The 16,256-nt window shown below is 41.7% G+C and overlaps 1 pseudogene; it reads left to right on the forward strand.

Moving 5' to 3' along the window:
* The first annotated feature begins 840 nt into the window (after positions 1-840).
* LOC101676697 lies at positions 841-6,120 on the forward strand (annotated as a pseudogene).
* The last annotated feature ends 10,136 nt before the right edge of the window (positions 6,121-16,256 follow it).

Consider the following 16,256-nt stretch of genomic DNA (forward strand, 5'->3'; position numbering starts at 1 on the left):
ATTCTGTTAACAGAAGATTAGGATTGAAGCAGAGATTTCAGGCAAAGGGAAGAGCCATGAGCTGAGATCTAGAAAGCAGATTCTAGAAGCTTCTGAGGGACATCGTGCCTTCTGGGAAGAAGGGGTATCTATCAACTGTATGGACTGTAATAAGAGTGGCTGACAGAGAGTGCTACATGCATTCAAGCCAAGCATGTCAGGAATGAGTATGACAGCACAGAAATCATTGGAATGGAAGCCACATTGCAGTGTGTTAAGAATAGGCTTTTGAAAAGCTCAGATGAGATGGGAAAGTAGGTCAGGGTGCTAGAAAGAAATGTCATAATAAAGGAAGATTTTTATTTTGTTGTTATGTGCTTGGTTCTATTTTTAGGGTTAAGAGGACTTAGAAATATATACAATCTGAGGAAGGGAGAGGCTTAAAACATAGGAAAGAAAATGAAAAAGGACCAAAGATGGAGCTGAAGTGAAGAGATGGGACCATCGACACTAGGCACAGGTAAGCTTAGTCAAGAAATATCTCTTGAGAACTTATTATGCGCCAGTCACTCTGCAAAGTGCCGGGAACGAACAATGCAGACACAGATGCCGTCCTTCCCTGCTGACACTTACAGTCTAGAAGAGCGTACTTCCTTTTGGTCCCCTTTAGTTGTGAGGGACAGAAGCCAACCAGCTTAAGGGGAAAAGAGAGTTAACTCATGAAACAAACAACAAAAAAACAAAAACAAAAAAAACCAGGCATGACTGCTTCTAAAGAGTGATTGAAATATTACAGGATTCTCTCTGCCTCCCACTTGGTTTCATTTTTCTCAAGAAGCCTGTACCCCTGTGGTAGCAGAGATGGTGCCCACCATCTCCATCATGACATGGTCTATCACACCTAGAGTCTCGGTAAAATTAATAGACCACATCTCAGGGGCTCTGCCAAGCGCCTGTGGATTGACTCTGAAGAGACAAGGCACCAGAGTGAACGATGTTGACGATGCAGAGATTCGAGGATGGAAAAGTGGATGCCTAGAAAACGGTTTTTCTCAGAAAATTGGAAGCCAGTCCATATGCAGAGAAGGTGGGGCAGAGGTAAGTTAGGGGGTATGTGGAAAAGGGTGAGGGCTTGGAAGAGTAGCTGAGGAAAACAGGAAAAGGGGAAGACCCTTGCCAAAAGGATGATTAAGGGTTAACCGAGTTTGAAAACCATGAACTTGTCATGGCCCTAAGCTGCCCAGCTCTATAATTGTCTCTGCAGGCGCAGCCCTGAATAATGACAGCTGTGGCCCTTTGTGTAGAAAGGCACAGTGAGAAGCCCAATCTTCCTACCATTCTGGGAGAACTTGGCTATCGCGCAGACCCCCAGGAGTCCAGGAGCGGTATTTGTACAAGGGTTCCCAAAGCTCTCAGGAAACAAGGACAGAGGGTGGCCTTGTAGGACACTGACTTTAGGCAATGCAACCCCCCATCTCAGGAAACCATCCACTAAGAACAGGACACTCATTTGATGGCACAGGATGCCCAGACGGTTGATCTCCTAGACCACATCTCCTTGAACAGGAAAAATGTGCATGTTGCACTTCTGGCTGCTACCCGGCAAATGCTTCATGGCCTTGGCCCTGATACATTTTTCCCTCCAAGTTGCTAAGGAATTAACTTTTCTTATGCTACCCCCAAACACCAGGCACTTTAAGTTTGATGTCTCCTTTAGCCCTGTCATCATATTGTTAAAATGGGTATGACTACCCTCGTGTTATAGAAGAGGGTGTTAACACTCAAGATGCTGCTCAACTTGCCCAAAGTGACACAGCTAGCAAGGAGAGGCCCTGGGGTATGGAAAGGCCATTCTTTCGTCTCTTACTTTTGCTCCTATTTTCCATCATTGGGTTTCCTAGAACACGATTTGTTACACTGGGAGCCTCGAATTTCTGGAGATCCTCAAATGTATTCTCAAGGTCTGTGAGAAGGCTTTCTGCCTTTAGAGAGTCTTTCCTTTGCTTGGGTTTCAGAGACATTGGCCTACAGAATGGTGCTCACTTGCAGGGAGCTGCCTCCTCGCCCTGAGCAGGTGTGGACGGGAACTTTGGGAGCAAGTACTGAGCTTGTCATTGTGTGGGTTGCGAAGGGCGTAGGCCCCCCTGGCTTACCATAGCTGTGCCTTTGCCAGGAATGTGTCAGACGGGGTATGGCAGTGGCTTCTAAGGAAGCCAGGAGGAGACATGCAAGCTGCCAAGTGGAAAATACCAAGGACAATAATGATCACAGCAGAAAACAAAACAAAACAAAACTTCATTTGCCTTCAAAAGGCAAAGTCCAGGGGGCTTGGAGCTTTGCTTAGGACACTCGACACTGGAGGCAGCCGAGACCAAACACCATTGCCAGTGTCACCCCTCCCACATTTGTTCCCAGGACCAATGGAAAAAGTGAGATTCAAAGGTTAGGGCTACATAGACCATTACATTTTAAAAGTACATCTACTTTTTCAAAAAAAAAAACAAAAAACTTTTACTCCTTCCTAAAGCTCCTCCAGTAAGGTATTATTAAGCCCATCTTATAGGGGAAGAAATAGAGCTCAGAATGGAAGGTCACAAGAAAGTAGCAGGGGCAGAATCAATTGCTGGACCTTCCAGAGCAGGTTCCTTCCACGGACCCCACTCAAAGTATCTTTCCCAGCAGTACTAGAAGACATCAGCATGGAGGTCAACTGCCATCTCCTTGAGTTATCTAGTTAATATACTTTCAAGAAAAAAAGTATATATACATGTATATACATATATATGTTTCCAGATCAACATGCTATTTTCTCCTCCTGCAAATACCGAGTCAACAGATGTTTCACAATGGAATATTCTGGAAAATGAAATAGAGGTCTTTAATGCTCCACGTCTGGCTGATGGTAAGTTTTCTCTGCCTCCTCACCAGGCGAGGCCCTTCCTTAAATAAAGCCGAATGTGTAATTTGTTCTCATCGCTGTGGCGAGCGCAGGAAAGTCTTCAGAAAAAGAAGGAAACAAAACCAGATTTTGGAAACCACCGCATTTGGTCCTTCCTACCAGGTTTTGCTTTCTGGATGATCCCCAGTGGAGACATCCGTACCCATCAAGGGCCGAGAGCTGGCAGCACGGGGGGCCAGTGCCACTGGCTAATAGGGTTTGTTTGACCTCCACGGTCTCCTGCTGAGGTAATATGAGAAATTAACTGGCCTTGGGGAAGAGAAATACCTAACTCCAGATAGCCCACCCTGTCCCACCTAAAGGGGGGACGGGTGTGTGGAGGAAAAAACCTGAGAAATACTTGTGTAGTTCAAAGGCCAGAGACCTCCCCTTACTAAGAGATGGAGACTTAATCCTAGGGCTGTAAAACTCTCCCTCTCCACACCTGACACCACATTACTAAAGGCCCGTTTACAGCAGTTCATTTTACTTGGTGCATCATGTCCAGTTATCAAGAAAAAATTACAAGACATACTCAAAGCCAAAAAAATTTTTTTTGAAGAGACAGAGCAAATCGCCAAACCAGACATGGCAGGGATGTTAGAATTATCAGACTGGGGCTTTAAAACAACTAGGACTGGTTCTAAGGAATAAGTAGACAGCATGAAAGAATGGAAGGACAATGTAAGCAGAGAGAAGGAAACCCTAAGAAAGAACCAAAAAGAAAAGCTAGAGATTAAACACACACACACACACACACACACACACACACACACACACACTATAAGAGAAATGAAGAACACCTCTGATGGGCTCTTTTTAGTAGACTGGGCACAGTGGAGGAAAGAATCCCTGAGCTTAAGGATGTATATCAGTAGAAATTTCCAAAACTGGAAAGTAAAGAATAAAGGTTGAAAAAAATAGGAAAGACTATCCAAGGACTATGGGACAACCGCAAAAGATGTAACATATGTGTAGTGAGAACTTCAAAAAGAGAAGAAATTGATAAAGGAACAGAAGAAATACTGAAACAACAATGAATCAGAATTTCCCAAGTTTATGTCAGTTACCAAACTATATCCAGGAAACTCAGAAACCCCAAGCAGGATGCATGCAACAAACAAAAATCACCCACATGTAGGTGTATCATTTTCAAATGACAGAAAATCAAAAGTGAAGAAGAAATCTTGAAAAAAGCCAGAAGGGGAGGGGGGACATCTTACCTATAGAGAAACAAAGATAAGAATTATATTCAACTTTTCCTCAGAAATCATCCTAGTTCATCCACATAGACCAAACATTCTAGAATTCTGAGCCCTACAAAATTAGCATTTAAATTTAAATTAGCATTTAAAACCAAAATAAAAAAAAAATTTCCTCAAACAAAAGTGGAAAGAATGTTTCACCAAAGATCTGTCTTACAAGAAGTGTTAAAAGAACTTCTTTAGAGAGGAGAATAATATAGATTAGAAATTCGTATCTACATAAAGAAAGGAAGAGCATCAGAGAAGAAACAGTGAAGATAAAATAAAAACTTCTAATCTTATTCTTAATTGATCTTGCCAAATAACAGTTTGTTCACTACCTGGGAATTAATCTAGACATATACCTTACACCTTCACAAAAATTAAAATGAATCACAGACCTAAATATAAAGCACAAAACTATAAAACTCCTGGAACACCACATTGGAGAGAACCTAGATGACCTTGGACATGGAAATGACTTTTAAATACAAACCAAAGGCACAATCCATGAAAGAAAAAATTGGTAAATATATTTCGTTAAAATTAAAAACTTCTGGGGACACCTGGGTGGCTCAGCTGGTAAGCATCAGACACTTGATTTCTGCTCAGGTCACGATGTCAGGGGTGTGAGATCGAGCATCACATCAAGCCCCATGTTGGGATCCATAATGGGCATAGAACCTGCTTACGATTCTCTCTCTCCCTTTCCCTTTGCCCCTCCTCCACCGACACTCTCTCCCCCACCTCAATAAAACAAAACAAAACAAAACAAAACAAAACAAAAAGAACTTCTGTTCTGTGAATATTCTCAAGAATATTCTCATCTCAAAGATGAGTTAATTCTGGAAGGAACGTTCAACTTATATCAAATAGAGTAAATGTGCTGTTCTTTTTGAGAAAGCATATCAAAAGTTGCTCCACATCATATGTCATCAGGAGAAGGCACATTAAAAGAAGGGTGACTAATATTACTTTTTTTAATCTTTATTTTTTTTTAAAGTAATCTCTATACCCAGCGTGGGGCTCAAAGTCACTACCCCAAGATCAAGAGTCACATGGTCCACTGACTGAGCTGGTCAGGCACCCCAAAACTTCTGCTGTGTAAGGCAATGATAAGAAAATGAGACAACAACACAGAGACTGGGAGCATACCTTGTAACAGACACATCTGACAGGGAGCATACCTTGTAACAGACACATCTGATAAAGCACTATTACCCAAAATATACAAAGATCACTTAAAAACTGACAATATGAAAATGAACAACCTAGTTAAAATGGGCCAACCGCTTAACAGACACCTCATCAAAGAAGACCTAGAGATGACAAGCATATGAGCTCTTTGCCACATCTGCAGTGGGCAGCAATCAGAAGACTGACATTCCAGAAAATGTCGACATTACTTGAAGGGCTGCACAGCTATTGTGAAGAGCCTCAGAAGAGCCCTGCAGAAGGACTTCAAGCACATCAGTATAAAAGTCCGTCTTCTTGGAAAGAAAAAGAAGAGGCTCTGGGTTAACAAACAGTGGGGAAATAGAAAGGAAATGGCTACTGTTCACACTTTCCGTAGTCACATACAGAACATGATCAAGGGTGTTACACTGGGTTTTCGTTGCAAGATGAGGTCTTTGTATGCTCACTTCCCCCATCAATGTCATTAGTCAGGGGAGTAGGTCTTTGACTGAAGTCCAAAATTTCTTGGGTGACAAATACATCTGCAGTGTTTGGATGAGGCCACACATCGCTTGGGTTCAGTGTCTCGTGCCCAGAAAGATGAGTTAATTCTGGAAGGAACGCTCAACTTATATCAAATTCCACTGCTTTGATTCAGCAAGCCACAACAGTTGAAAACAAGGCTATCAGAAAATTTGAGGATGGATCCATGTCTCTGAAAAAGGAATAGCTCCTCAGGCTGATGAAAAACTTCTAAGTTGTTCAGGAACAAAAATAAAATGATAGATGATTCTTGGGACCTAGCTGTGATATTTTAAAGATAGAGTAAATGTGCTGTTCTTTTTGAGAAAGCATATCAAAAGTTGCTCCACATCATATGTCATCAGGAGAAGGCACATTAAAAGCCTGATGAGATACTACACACTACCTATCTAGAATGGCCAAAATCCACAACACTGACAACACTAAATGTTGGTGGGGTGGGGAGCAATGGGACCTCTCAGACATTGGTTGAGAAAATGCAAAACACATAGTCACTTTGAAACACGGTTTGGCAGTTTCTTACAAAACTCAACATACTCTTACTGCATGATCCAGCAAACCATGCTCCTTGACATTAGCCCAAAAGAATTGAAAACTTACGTCCACACAAAAACCTGCACAAGAATATTTATGACAGCTGTTCTCAGAATTGTAAGAGCTTAGAAGCAACCAGGATGTCCTTCAGTAAGGGAACAGATAAATAAACTGAGGTCCATTCAGATAGTGGAGTATTATCCAGTGCTAAGAGAAAACGAGTTATCAATCCATAAAAGGACACAGAGAAAGCTTAAATGCATACTGCTTAAGTGAAAGAAACCAATCTGCAAAGCTACATACTATATGATTCCAACTATATGACATCCTAGAACAGCAAAACTATGGACACGGTCATTTCCAGGGGTTAGTGTAGGGAAAGGGTTGAATAGGTGGATCACAGAGGATTTTTAGGGCAATGAAAACACTCTGTATGATACATGTCATTATACATTCGTTCAAACCCATAGAACACACAATACCAAGAGAGAACCCTAATGGATGATCACCAGAGGGGATGGGGGGGTGGAAGGATAGTGAAGAGGAGTGGGAGATACAAGCTTGCTTCCAGTTGTGGAATGACTAAATCATGGGAATAAAAGGCACAGCATAGGGAATATAGACAATGGTATTGTAATAGGGTCATGTGGTAACAGACAGTAGCCACACTTGCGGTGAGCACAGCATAACATATAGAGAAGTGGAATCACTATGTTGTACACCTGAAAGTAATGTAATATCATGTGTCAAATGTTCAAAAACAAAAAAAGTGGTGAGCCCTAATGTAAACAATAGACTTTGAATGATTTTGACATGTCCATGAAGATCCACCCATGTAATGAATATCCAACTCTGGTGGCAGATGTTGATAATGGGAGAGGCTAAGCATGTGGTGGGGGCAGGATGGTATATAGAAAATCTCTATACCTTCGTCTAAATTTTTCTGTGAACCTCAAACTACACTAAGAAAGTAGAGTCTTGAAAGAAACTCAGGAGCTGGCTGAGGTCTCCCAGATATGGCTCAGCATTGCCACAGGAAGTGATCCTGGGCTGAGCAGGAGAGGTCAGTTACTGTGACCAGTGTTTTTGAAACAGTCACCAGACCAATAAAGAGGGGACACAAGAGGATATGGAAGAAGGAAGAAGAAGGAAGCCCATCAGTTGGAATAGAGTTTCTTAACTGGAAGGACTAACAAGACAAAACAGGAAGAGAAGCTAAGAGTTATTCTGGAGTCAGAGGTGAGGTGCTGGGGCTTGTCAGTCTGGTTCCATCAGGACCTCAGCAGTACCGAGCACCAGCCTGAGTATTCCTGTCCTATGTGACTCCTGGTGTCACTTCTCCCTAGAGACAATAAGATGTGTCCCTGCGAAGGGAGAGACCCAAATACACCAAATTCCACCCTGAAATACAATTTTTGGAATTTTATCTCATTCTCTGAAAACCTGTCAGACAATGTCCATTTCAGTCATTTCATCAAATGATTTCTTCAACTGGCAAAATTTATAATAGTAGGCTCATAAAGACAATTAGAGAAAACTTGGACAAGTTGGGCAAACAGGTCCTACTCAGCCAACATTCGCTAATGTCCTAATGTTAACGTCCAGTCAATGCTGACCTTCTAGCCCTCTAAGATTCATGTGACTGTGGCAGGTAAAAGAGTTTCAAACTGAAGGCTAAATGTGTCCATGGACTACTTCCTTCTGAATTGATTTCCCATGGCCGACTTAGCCATATAATGTGTGATAATAACAAGCTAACATGTCATAAATCTTCATATATCCAGCATTTGACTTTATTACAGTGGGCCTCCTAGAAATGTGGATTACTTCCCTGTCAGGCAGTCTTTACCTGGTTTTGCTGTCCTTAGCCCATTCGTGGGAACGTGTGCGTTTTTATGATGTTGGTACAAACACGTATATTGATAGGCATCTAATCACCATATTAATTGTTAACCCAGACTGGAAAAGTTTCATATATTTTTTTTTTACTTTATAGACATTTCTTTCAATAGAAAAACAAAAGTTAGAAGGAAAAAGTGTGTGTTAAGATTAGTCGAGTAGAACTCCCCAAAATAACTCCCGCTGCTTTATATACCTCACGAACAAATAATGAAGAAAATTGAGATGGAACCTATTTTCCTTCTAACACTGGATGGTTCCTAGGTAATTCAGGGTGGGAACGTATGATGTATCGGGTATCAAGGCAAGGATGAGAGTACTGACTGAAGAGCCATCTTATGCTGGGGGTTCTGCAACTTCTGAGGGTAGAGCAGGGGAGAGGCAGGATGGTGGGAGGGGGTTAGGTTAGGGAAATGGGACACGCAGTTCTCTGATGTCCAGAGCTGTCTGGGCACCTCCATAGCTGAACCTTCTGGGCTCATCCCTCACTTGTCTATTTCTCTAGTTTCAATGAAGCTCTGTTGCTTGGAAACTCACATAAAATGTGAAGTGGGAGTGTTGCAAACCAACCTATCATAACCCTGTTTTTATTACCCTTATGGCATTTCAAGGTGAAAGACTATATTTAGCCTTGTATTTTGCTTTCTCCGGGAAATCCCAGACAACTGCAAAGAAGCTGCGAAGTTTTTCACACTCTTCGGTGGGACCCTGTGCTTTCCCACTCTGATCTTCAGGAAGCCTGAGGTCCAGAGGTCCATCTACTCTAGGACATGAATGGTCTAGGAGCCACTTACAAAGCAGATTCCTTTTATCCCCTCTTAAATTCCACAGAACAACCTTAGATACAGGATTTTTTTTTTAACCCAAGTTTTACATAAAGAAATAACTGCTAACCATTTCTACACCAATTTATCTGCTGTTATGGGAACATTTTCTAAGAAAAAGACATGATCTGTCTGACATCCTTCATCCACCCCCTCCACTTTCTCTTTTCTAACGAAAAATGTGCTGTGGTAAAGCTACCTTTGTATCATTCTTAGGCTTAAATAACCGTCTGGCAACATAGGGCACTAGACTTTCCCATAACAAGAAAACAAGCAACTTGGGTCTTTTTAAGTGAGTGAAAGGACTTTCACACATTTTTTCAGAAATAACAAAAAACTAACAGAGGGTCCCAGGGAAAAGCTAGCAAGCATTGCCATATGCGAAGTCTCTACATATTTAACAGGAAGAGGGTGTTTGATCCTTTGTCCAAACCACTGCATACGTGGATTCCTGATCTTGTTCCTGCTTTATTTACTTGCTGCCTCTCACATGTCAGGTAATAAATCGTCCCCTCACGTCACCCCGACCCTGCTGGAAAACATCTCTAGTTCTATAAGGCACACTATAGACGACTTTCCAATTAAGGGCACAGGATCTGCAGTCAAAAGATCTGGATTTGAGACTTGTGTCTGTCATGTACTTGCTACATAATTGAGCACTGCTGTTTACATCAATACTGTGTCCCCTTCCGTAAAATAGGATACTTGCAGTACCTACTTCAGTTGCCTCATCTAACCAAAGGAAATAATAACATGGCAGATCTCACTGGGTTAGTGTGACGACACAATGAAGTAAATGAATGCAAGGTTCATAGCCGAGTAGGGTATACAGCAGGCATTCAAAAATGGTAGTTCTAAAGATGATATTATAAATATGGCATTTAGAAAATGACTCTCATGTCAACCATGTCTTTCATTGTAGATTTGTTGATTGGTATCTATCCCTCCTGCAAACCAGGACACTCTCTGAGGCCTCCCTCCCATACCCTCTGCCTTCCAAACTATTCCACTTCCTGAAAATGCCCAGAAACCATCATCCTTGGCACTTGTTGACCACCAGTGCCTTCTATCAAGCCTCATCCTCTCTCTGCTATACTCTTGCAATAGCCTCTTAGCCACTTTTTCTCCCAATCTCTTTGCCTTCTGCTTTCCCTTCTTATATCCTTACCACACACACAATGATCATTCTTCTTCTTCTTTTCAAAGACTTTTATTTATTTATCTGTCAGAGAAAGAGAGCAAGCACCACAGGGGGAGCGGCAGGCAGAGGGAGAAGAAGCAGGATCCCCACTGAGCAAGAAGCCTGATGCAGGACTGGATCTTAGAACTCTGGGATCATGACTGGAGCCAAAGAGAGACACTCTACCAACTGAGCCACCCAAGAGTCCCCACAGTGATCATTCTAAAAATCAGTTTGTTCATGTCCCTTCATTAATGAAGACCCTACAATAGCTCCCTATTAATAAAAGGATTATCTCCAAACTCCTTAGCCAAACATATAGTCAGTCCTCCATGCTCTGGCTCTCCCTTCCTATGCCAACTTTGTTCCTGCCAATCTCTCATGACTGCCCCACAGACCAGCAACCACAGAAACTCTTCTAATTCCAAGAATATTGGGGTAACCACACTCCAAGATGGTCCCTAATGATCCCCACCTCCTAGTATTCATGCCCTTGTGAAGTCTTCTCCCACACATTCCCAGAGTTGCTCTGGGGGACCAACAGAATGGCAGAGGGGGTGGTGTGTCACTTGCAAGATGAGGTTATAAGTAACTGGGGCTCCTATCTTCGCCTCAGTCTGCCTTTCATATTACTTGCCCTCAGGGAAACTACGCCATGTAAGTAACTCTATGGAAAGGCCTACCTGGTAAGGAACTGAAAATTTCTGCTGACAGTCACATGAGTGAGCTCGGGTACTGCTCTTCCTGCCCCTTCAGATGATTGCGGTCCCAGCCAATGCCTGAGAACAACTTCATGAGAGACCATAAGGCAAGACCATCCAGTCAGGAATTGCCCAGATTCATGACTTTCAGCAACTGTATGAGATCTCACTTATTACTGTAAGCTGCTAAATTTGGAAGTAATTTGTTAGGTAGCCATGCAAAAGCCCTCTTCGTTTATACCTCCTTTCCCTTGCACATTCCTTTAGACGTGATGCCTGTTGTCCATTCCCATCATGTAAGCCTCAGCGCAAAGTCACTTACTCCATAAAACTGTGCCACTCCTCCTCCACACCGTCTTGTCTGTCATTTGTGTTCACATAACATCTGGCATTTACTTCCACTGTGACACCTGTCATTTTGTCCTGTATGGTAGCCTGAATAATAGTCCCCCAAGATACCCACGTCCTCATCCCCAGAACCTACAAACTTTACCTTCTATAGCAATGGGGACTTTGCAGATGTGATTAAGTTATAACCCTGAAATAGGGAGATTATGGATTATAGATTATGAGGATGGGTGGATATCATCGCAAAGATCCATATATGAGGAACCCAGGAGGATTCAGAGTGAGAGAGATGACCAGGGATGGTGGAAGCAGATCCTGGAGTGACATGTTCTCAAGAGGGAAACAGGGAGACATAACCAGGGAATACAGGCAGTCAGTAACAGTTGAAAAAAGGCCAGATAACAAATCCTCCCCTAGAGCTTCCAGAAGGGACACAGCTTCGTGGCACCTTTATTTTAGTCAAATAAGAACCATTTTAGATTTCTCATTCCCAGAATTGCTAAAAGAACAAACGTGTATTTTAAGTCACTAAACTTGTGATCATTTGTTACAACAACATAGGAAACCCATACATCCTGTGTGTGTTTGTTAACCATACCCCTGACACCATACACATACATGAGGCTCTTAGCTCCCTGAAAATCATGTTTGTTTCCAAAACCTTAAACAATACCTGGAATATGTTAGTGCTCAGTAAAATGTGTTGGTTAGTCAAATACATAAACTAGTTTAAATTCTTCAGGCTATAAATTAAATATTCCATTGTATAATCAAATGTAATGGTTTTCTCCAAGAACTCTTTCCTGGTGAAGTGTCCTTCGTTTCCAGGCAGATCTACAATTCCTGTCTAGAAAAAAATTCTTAAAGGCTTATCCTTAAAGCAAAAAGGAATATCAGAGGTCATCTCTTAGGTGTGATGACAGAGATGAAATATATTCTGGAGTAGATCTTTCTTTCCTTAAGTGTAAGACTTAAAAGAGACACAAAAATGTGGATAGTTCAGTGAAGAAACACAAATGTAAGTAAAGGGTCAGGACTCAAGGGGGTGGCACCTGCATTTCCGATTGATAGCATTGATCTTACTGAGAGTACATACACTCTGCCCCTCACTCACTGTGAAACTCTACTTTTTCTCAGTTCCTTCACCCATATAATTAAGTGATTTATTAAAATTCATTCAGTATTTATTTAACAAATATTTGTTGAGAATCTACCATGTTCCAAGCCTAGTTACAGATGTCAGGAGCATAGTTTTATTTTTTTTTAAGATTTTATTTATTTATTTGACAGAGAGAAATCACAAGTAGGCAGAGAGGCAGAGAAAGAGAGAGGAGAAAGCAGGCTCCCTGCTGAGCAGAGAGCCCGATGCGGGACTTGATCCCAGGACCCCGAGATCATGACCTGAGCCACCCAGGTGCCCCAGGAGGATAGTTTTAAACAATACATCCTACCCTCATGGATTCTAGAGTAAGTTAGATAATAAAAATAAATATGAAAAAATATATAGTATGACAAACACTGTGGAGAACAATAAGTTAGGAAAGGAGCTCAGTGATTACAGAAATAGAGGTGGATGAAGAAAGAAAAACTCATTGAGACCGTGAGGTTTGAATCAAGTCCAGAGGAGGTTAAGGAGCAAATAATTCAGATAATTGGAAGGAAATGAAGGAGTGGAAATAGCAGGTGCAAAGGCCCTGAGGCAGGAGAATGCCTGGTATGTACCTATGTTCAAAGACTAGCAAGGAGGTCAGCATATCTGTATTGGAGTGAACAAGAACAGGAGTGAGCAGGAAACAAGATCCAGAAAGGTTTTAGGGAAGGATCAGATACTATAGACCAATGCTGACCAATACAAATCTAATGCAAGCCAGAAATGTGGAGTCACATATGCAACGTAAAATTTTCTACTAACCACTCTACAAGAATAAAAAGAAACTGGTGAAATTAATTTTAGTACTATATTTTGTTTATCCAATATATTCAAAATATTATAATTTCAATATATAATCAGTATAAAGATGACTGAATATTTTACATTTTTATGTTTTATTTTTCCGGTTTAAAAAAAATGTATATTTTATTTATTTATTGGAGAGAGAGTGAGGGTGAGAGAGAACATGAGAGTATGAGAGGTGAGAGAGTCAGAAGGAGAAGCATACGCCCTGCTGAGCTGGAAGCTTGATGCAGCCCTTGATTCTGGGACTCCAGGATCAAGACCTGAGCTGAAGACAGTTGCTTAACCAACTGAACTACCCAGACACTCCTATTTTTCCAGTTTTATTGAGGTATAATTGACATAAAACATTGTATTAGTTTAAGATGTACAACATAATGATTTGATGTATGTATATATTGGAAAATGCTTCACACAGTACATTTAGTTAACTTCTATCACCTCACACAGTTATAATTTTTCTTATGATGAGAACTTTTAATTTCTACTCTCTTAGCAACTTTCAAATATACAATACAGTATTATTAACTATAGATACCATGCTAGATATTACATTCCCATGACTTACTTATCATATAACTACAGGTTTGTACCTTCTGACTCCTACACCTATTCCCTCAATACCCTACCCACCACCTACCACCAGCTCCTGAATCTTCAAATTCTTTTTTCTCAAAGGAATTCCTCAAAATCTACTGTGTGTTTTACTTCTCAGTTCAGACTGACCCTACCTCGAGTGATCTCTAACCACATGCCACCAGTGGTCACCTGTTTGGACAGCATAGCTATAGAGCTTAAGAAGTCTTTCTAAGGGCATTGGCTTTGACTCCATAGGAAATAGGAACCATGACAGAGTTTTGAGAAAAGAAGTGACATCTAATTTATATTTGAAAGGATCACTTCGGTTGCCATGTTGAGATAGTCTATAAGGGGTGACAGGAGAAGCAGGGAGACCAGATGGGAGGTTGTGGTGGTAATGCAGACAAGAGATAGTGGTGATCCCACCCAAAGGGAACAGCGAAGATGGAAGAAGTGGTTGAACTCAGAACATATTTTGAGATGGAGCCAATGGGGTTTCTTGACTGACTGAAGTATGAAAGAAAAAGGAGAGTTAAGAGTGAGACCAGTAGAAAAACTTGAAAGTTTTCATGGGTTTTAATCACTTGGTTAAACCACTTAACTCTCCTGAGACCATGTGTCTTTCTCTATAACAAGGTGACAGCATTCTAGGAAGAGGAACCCCGAGATCATAGGCTGTAGGGCTAAAGTGTACCAGGTAATGCTCAGGGAAAACCAGTGTGGTTGAAGAGGTGCCAGCAAGGAGGAAAAGCAGCAGGGATGTGGTCAGAAAGGTAACAGCGATGTGGGTTATAAAGGAACCATGTTGCGTCCCTTCAATTTCAGGGAATACGGAGCATAACAAGTAAACTCACCAAAAAACAAAACTTAGGCCACCATGTTATGGTTAAAAACTCAGCATCAGGCTTATCCAGGCCAGAACTATTAATTTTATGGTCTTTTGTTTTTCTTTTCCACAAATTCAGTTCATCTTATATATACAGGTGTAGACAATGGGAACAACAGAGTTCTTTTGATTTGATCCAGAAAGAGAAAGCCGTTCAGAGCCAGAATTCCCATGAAGGTGATGAAGCTTAATTCTGAAGCCTCTTCTAGCATTCTAGACTCAATTTCGTACTGATCCTTTTTTTTTTTTTCTTAAGGAAAAAAAAAACTGGATACACTTCAGGATCAACAAAACCTAGATCTTCTCTTACTTATGAAAAACATTCCATCTGAGACATCTCTTGGGAATAAAACTAACTGACTTGGGTAAAAGCAGAAAGGACCTGCACACCTGGCCAGGACCAGTCATTATGCCCCAGGAAAGGAGTCAGCACCTCCCCAGCTTCTGCCCTTTGGAAAGGTACAGTTAAGAGAATTATGTAGGAGGATTTATGTTTGTCCTTCCTAAGTCTGTTTGATCACAAAATCAGGTGTGTTGCTTTAAAAAAGTATAGATTCCTAGGTCTTACCCCAGATCCACTAATTTGATCTCAGAGGGCAGTGCCCAGGAATCTTTATTGTAAGGAAGCTCCACCTATGGGCACCAGTGCATTAGGGCTTCTGAAACATAATTTTGAGATAATAAGGCATAACTCTGGGAATTCCTGGAAGGAAGAGCAATCTCCATCCCAAAAACTGGGTGGGGGAGTTCCCGAGCTGTTCATTACTTCAAGAGACACTCAATCACAGATTCATAGTTTGGGCAGCTCTTTCTCTACCCTCGAAGGTGCATCCAGTAAGAGGAAGGGCCAACATTGGCCATCTGAGAACAGGCATGGGTAAGAAGAGATGAACTCAAGATGGGGCCCTCAGGAGCCCTTCAAGGATGTGGTCATGTTTCTCTCCCAGGAGGGGCCTTCTGCCCCTCCAGGGACCTGCAGGGGAGAAAAAAAAAAAAAAGAAGAAGAAGAAGTTTGCTTCCCGGATTTCCAGTTTCCATACCTGGCCTGAGACTGGCTGGGCTACAAGGAGAGGCTCAGGAGAGTGAGCCCAGGCACATTTGCTTACATGATAGAGCAGCAGGTAGGAGAGGCCGAAAAATGAGCTCAGAGTTACCCAACAATTAGGCTGGCAGATCTGGGAGGGCGTGAGCCTGAAGGTGTCAGCAGGGGCAACTCTCCCTGCCCCTACTGCATGAAATAAAAAGTTTGTTTTGTTCTAGGAAAGAATGAAGCCAAAACAGAGCATCAGTGCTGAGAAATGGAAAGAGAAGGAATCCTGAAGATGCTGTTGGGTCTCCAGAGACAAACCTTTCTGAGGCCAGCCCTGCCTTTCTTCCCCTCGCTCTGACGTATCAGTAAATTCTCTTTTTTTGCTTGAGATAGTTTGAGTTGGGTTTCTGTAACTTGCAGTCAGAGTGTTCTAACTAATAG

The sequence above is a fragment of the Mustela putorius genome, unplaced genomic scaffold (assembly GCF_011764305.1).
Source record: "Mustela putorius furo isolate JIRA1106 unplaced genomic scaffold, ASM1176430v1.1 tig00003853_pilon_pilon_pilon, whole genome shotgun sequence".
In the NCBI taxonomy this organism is placed as follows: domain Eukaryota; kingdom Metazoa; phylum Chordata; class Mammalia; order Carnivora; family Mustelidae; genus Mustela; species Mustela putorius.